Source organism: Centruroides vittatus, unplaced genomic scaffold, assembly GCF_030686945.1.
Source record: "Centruroides vittatus isolate TY-2023 unplaced genomic scaffold, ASM3068694v2 contig_439, whole genome shotgun sequence".
Classification (NCBI taxonomy): domain Eukaryota; kingdom Metazoa; phylum Arthropoda; class Arachnida; order Scorpiones; family Buthidae; genus Centruroides; species Centruroides vittatus.
In genome coordinates, this window is record NW_027122239.1 from 1,665,523 (window position 1) to 1,671,982 (window position 6,460).

A 6,460-nucleotide genomic window follows, 5' to 3' on the forward strand; every position below is an offset into this window, starting at 1 on the left:
TTAAATTAGCTTGTTTTTCAGATCCAAGAATCATCTCTCATAAAGTGTATTTTCCATAAAAATGTTTGCTTATTTATTTCCATTTAGATCGTATACTCGTTTATTACAATCATATAATTATAAAGGTTTTTTGTTTCAAATATAATTAAATATAGAAAACTTTCCTGTGAAATTAAACTTTTCATACATACTTAATTTTAATTACACAAACCTATCTGCATAAATAAAGACAGATAAACTAACTAATTTATCAATTTTTTAACATATGCATTCTGAAAATCTACTTTATTATATAATGAACTTTCGCTTTAATGTACACTCCCTCACCTGAATTAGTTTGTTAAATCGAGGTTTTACGAATTAACTTATAATATGTAACAACAGTACTCATTATATATAAATTACAAATTAAATTATGGTAGTGTCACAGTTATCCAGCTTTCTCTATTATCTGGCAGTAAGTATTTTTTATTTTACATCAGTCACTTTGAAAAAGCCTTTGATTTAAAAATTTATCTAGTTTAGAAGTAAGTGAAAAAATAAACAGTGATGTTTATCCTCTAAACATTTTATATCACAGAGAGTTGTTTTTATGAAATTACATGTTCACCATACCCATTACACGTATAAATCAGTTTTTATAGATATTTATTTTATTTTGAGTACCAATCTATTCCAAAATATAGCATATTCATATGTGCTATATTTTGGAATAGATTGGTACCCTTTATATTATTTGGTATACTGCTATTCCTGTTTATGCAGGCAAATTAAATTATCTTGTATATTTTTTTTTTTTTTGTTTTATAACTAAAATGCATTTTAATATATGATATTAATGGAAAGAAACAAGAAATACAAGTTAACTTTATCTTCAGGAAAATCAGATTTTGTTTTCTTATCATGTATTAGTGCATAATCTCGTGTGATTTACAATGCATATTCTGTCAACTTCATTTTGAAATAATAACCAATATAATTCTATGCACTGTAAGGAAAAATAAATGTTTTATTTATAGTTCACCACAAATGTTTGTTTAAAAATATAATTTAATAACAGTTATAATGCAAAAATTTGTTTTAAAATGTATTTAGATTGGAAGAAATTTTATATAAATGATAATTCAATCTTATCATAAATGTACAAATAGTAATTTTGTAAATCATTTATTATATATATAAAGAAGAAAACATGATTTTAGAATTGCAGTTTAAATTAATTATTACGAACACTGTGTTTTACAGGTTATTTCAGATCACTAGTACCCCATGTTTTTCTTGAAAATCATTCGTCCGAGAAGGTTGAATAATTTTTTTTTAATTGAGCCGTAAGAATTGACTGGCATTAATTGGGACTCAGTAGAAATAGGATCTACTGGGTCTGACTCTGAGTTTTCGTAATAGAACAGGGGTCGAGTTATGTATCGTTGAATAGAGATTTTCACAAGAAAACTTCAGAAAATTTCGATTATCTCCTACCATTTACAAAATCAACCAAGGTTTTCTTTCGTTGTTTATGCAATAAACATTTAATACGTAGAAAATTTGTTATTGATTTGAACCGAGTTACAAATTTTCTCCATTTTGTTCTAAAAATTTTAGAAGCCGTTCTGGGAAAGTATCTTGTGCGTAAATAATCTCGGAATCTGCATGCTATGTCTGATACATGTAGGAAACCTAATACACAATACCTTTAATCCTCCTCAATAAGTATAAATAATAGTCCATGCACGTTAAATCGAGCGATATGATGGCCATTATACCGGGCCACTTTTTTCGATTCACCTGTGAGGAAACTCTTCAAGAATTTGGAAGACAATTCGGAAGAATGTGCTAGGCAACTATAATGCTTAAACTACATTGTCTGTCAAACCACCAGTGAAATATCTTCCAGAAGTTCTTAAAGTATAGTAATTAGAATATCTGCATAAAATTGTCCATTTAAAGGCATTAAATAATAATAATAACCGTTTATTTGATCTCCAACGATACCGTAATAGAATGCTTGATACCGTAAATGAATGCTCAGATAACGTGTTTATTTATTATGTAAATGCAGAAGCGGCCTACATAGGCGAAAAAGACAACACCTAGAGCCTCGCAAATTTGGTGGTATATTTTAGTATTTGAATCGCCAAATTGGTAATTATGAAAATAATAATGTACCGGTATCTGTTGCATCTGCACAACGATCATTTTCAACGCTGAAATTGATCAAGAATATCTCCGATCAACAATGTGTCAAGAGAGAAACTCTTCAATTTCGATCTTGTCCATGGAAAGAGATATTACTGAAGAACTGGATTTTTTTGTAATTAATGATTTCAGTTCTGCTGAAAACGAGAACAGTTGAATTTCTACACATCTATTGAATTTTCCAATTTTTGTATACATTTTTAATACTTTATTGTGTGTTTTACCGTGTTTCTAAATTTAAATTGTTTAAATTATTGTAACCAACTAATTCTATCCTCTATCTTCAACGCTCTTTTAATGGGCCACAGAGATATATATGGCATAGGGCCACCTTTGTGTAAATGTGATTAGTAAATAGGGAAATGAAAGTTTAGTTTATTTTGTAAAGATGTAAACGGTGACAGACAATGATAAATTTTTCTAAAAGAAAGTTTTCTGTTATAAAAAAAAAATTCTGTTCAAGGTTAACTCGAACCTTATTGCTAACTCGAACCTCATTGCACCTTAACACCTTAACCTTGTAACCTTAACACCTAACTCGAACCTTATTGCTGTATGCAGATTCAGAATCAGGCTCGGTTTGTCCTATTTTTGATGGGTCCCGATTGACGCTGATGTCGCCAATCGATTTTTTACATGGGCTTTGACTATAAAAAGAGAAGAAAAATTTCTAACCTTTTATGACGAACGTTTTCTAACATGTACGGGTGGTCTGAAACACCTTGTATACTGTAATGTCTGGAGACGAATTAATGTTTTCTTTTCATAAAATAAGTAAATATTAAAAAAGAATTGTCAACTATTTTAAATCTTAAGTGAAATTCGATTTCCTGATTTTTGTATATAAGGGAACAAATAAATTTTATATGATATCTTGATAGTTTTTTCCAAATCTCGAAGGAAATTGCAAGAAATATAAAATGAACAATTTATTTTTTACCTTCGACTTATTATTAGAAAGAATGAAATCATTCTAATAGATAAAACTCATTGAAATATATTTTTCCAGATGCATTTTGAATTATTAAGATCTCACAATGCAAACTTTGATGGTTGTCAATACTGTAATATCTGAAAATAAATGCCATCAACATGTACAAAATATTCCATATGTAAATATATATATATAATCAGTTAATTATAATGAAATTAGTACGCCCATCGAAAAATAGAATTCGTGAAAAAAGAAAATAGTCAATGGAAGTAAGTGATCTTAAATTTGGAGAAAAAGTATAGAATAAAGATCAGTTAAAATATTTTATTTTTGAGACAATTATCAAAGATTTTATAAATGAAAATGAATGTATAAGTGATTGGTATTGTGGATTGTGCGCGAAGATGTCACCCAGCACTGAAGCTGAATAATATATATTTATCATTTACGGTCCGAGAGGCCCATAAATGATAAATATGTTTTAACATAATTCAAATTTGTTAAAAGTATAATTTGTTAAGAAAGTAATATTAAAGAAAATCGTCACGAAATAATTATTTCTTGAATATTTCTCCCTCCCTGTTAAATTTAATCTCTCATAAATAAATTTTTTTTAAAATTTTGCTTCAGGGTTTAGTGGAATTTATATTATAATAATTCAAAATTTCATTCCTTAGTGAAATTGCATTGAGTTTTTTAAAATTATACTATCCTAGTGAAATTATATTATAGAATCATATTCTGAATATACGTGAAATAAATTATCCCCAATCAGAAAGTTAAAGGAATTTAAACTTTAGACTTCTAAGAATGAGGGAATATATCTTTTAAATCAATTATAGAAATCCTGAGAATTAAAATATGTACAAGTATATATATATATTTATATATATACGTTCTAATGGAGTGAAACCCCGCTTTTACGTCCAGGCTCGCGGAGAGCTTGTTTGGAACCCGGTAGAGCGGACTCCTCTACCCTGTAGTGTCCCTAAAAGAAGAAAAAAGAAATATACGGAATGTTTCTGTTAATAAATAGTTAAAGATTTACTTTTTTGAAGTAAAAATAACATTAATTTATAGGAACTATTAAGGACCCTTAAGTTTTCTCCGGGCCGAAGAAAAATTCCCAGCTCACCTCTCAACGGCCCCGTTTACGTCCATTACAACGGGAGGAGTCCTTACAAAATAATATAGAACCCCGCTTTTACTCCCAAGAAAACGTAAAAGTGAGGTTCTGTATTCGGTAAGGATATTAATAAGTAAAATTAAGAATATTTAATTGAATAATGAATATATTTGAAGTAATTAAAATGTTTTCTCAAAAGTTTGATTTGATGATAACCTTTTACTCAAACAATCTTTAATGACAAGTGTGATTAATATTTTAATCACTATAACAGATACAAAAGTAAAAGTGATCTACATACTTTTTTTAAACCAGTATTTCTAATACAAGAAGAATTGAATGCATGAAACTATGCCAAATCTAAATAAGGGGAAATATTTCGCCCAAAGCAAAATATAATCTTAAGAAAGTATAATTTACGAAAGCCGTGTGTATTTTAACCGAATCTACTCTTTTGTAATTCTAATTAGTCATTAAAATTCATTTTCAAACAAGAAATGCTATTTAACAAACTGGTAATTTTCTTGAATTGATAAATTTAAACGCTATAGATTATTTAAGTTAGCTTATATGTATTAATAAATCCGTCCCGTGGGACTTGGTATTTACCGGTCTCGAAAACATTTTTTGTTTACAAATTATTCATTCCGTTGCATTTCTTGGTATTAATAAGTAAAATATGACAAAAAAATAAAATAAAATAAAATTTTTAAAGCTGTTTTGTTTGGTTTTTTACTATATTGGGCCTCAAAAAGAAAACCGGTGTGGGCCTTCTTGACTTCTGAATTTGAATTTTATTGGTTAATTCAAATTAGAACAGGATTATTTACATTTTGAGTTTTAGTTTTTGTTAATTTTTTTTGTGGAGACAATAGAACAATAAAATACTATAAATGTATATTTATATACACGGAGGCCAAATATCATTTTAAATGTAGGAAATGTCGTACGGAAATATTAAATATCGCATAAATTTATGTGTAAACACGTTACACAAATTTCGAATATGTTCCAATAACTAAACTGCTACAATGTTACGTATATAAATCCGTGTTAATGAAGTTACGATTGAGAAAGCTTTTATTTACGCCCTTAAACAGAAAATTTTTAAAATGTATCTAAAGTTTACAATTTAATTTAAAAAGAAAAAAAAAGTACGTCGAGGTAATTATAACATTTTTATTAAAAAATTATTAAAATAATATCGATTATAAATTAAGAACTGAGCTTAAAGTGCGTGTAAATCTCTTTATAAAGTGACATTTATTTCGTTAAAAAATTTAATTATCCGGAATATTAATGCGAAATTTTGTATATATTATTCCTGGTATGATTTTAAAATTATGCGGTAATTTTTATAAGTAGCTGTCATTGATATGACAGCGGCTGACTAGTGACTAATTTTAAACTCTTATTAAAATCAATCTGACCAATTGACATTTGTTCAGACAGTCCGATGGATTGATCGATACTGATGGCGTTTTCTACGTTAAAAAAAAAAGAAAAATGATACTGGTATAATTCAGAAATGTACAGTTTAATTTTTCAAACATTTTACAGAAACTCTATAAAGCGATACAAAACCGGTCTATGGAATAATTATATTATTATATATTACTATAAAAAGAAAAAAAAAAACAAATGAGGACGACTACTTTTGAGCAGTGGGAAACGAGATAATATTTGAGTTTAAGTATTGCTTACTTTTTGATGAGATTATGCCTGAATTCAATGATTACATCCATTACATGATCAGTGTTAAAGCTATTTACAGCTCGGTAATAACGATTGTGCACAAGATATGTCTTTAGAATTATATAGAGTTATACAGCAAAAATATTAACGTGATCTAAAATACAAATTTCAATAATCAAATTCAAATATTTTCATTCTTACAATTTTTTTCCTTTATAAAGGATTTAACTTAAGATAAAAATATGCCTGATATTATTTTAAAGCAGGCTTAGGTTTTGATGTACCGTACAATAAATAATTACATTACATTTTAAAACGAGAAAAAATATATTATACATACAGTATAATGGAGTGACACTCGATATAGTGAATGATTTAGCTCACGAAGTCTTTTCAGACTTCACTATATCGAGAATCTAAAGGTGTCTCAAAACTATATATATATACACACTTTCATACATATTTTTTAAAGTAAAAATCCTATCATTTTTGCAGCTAATCTTCAACTG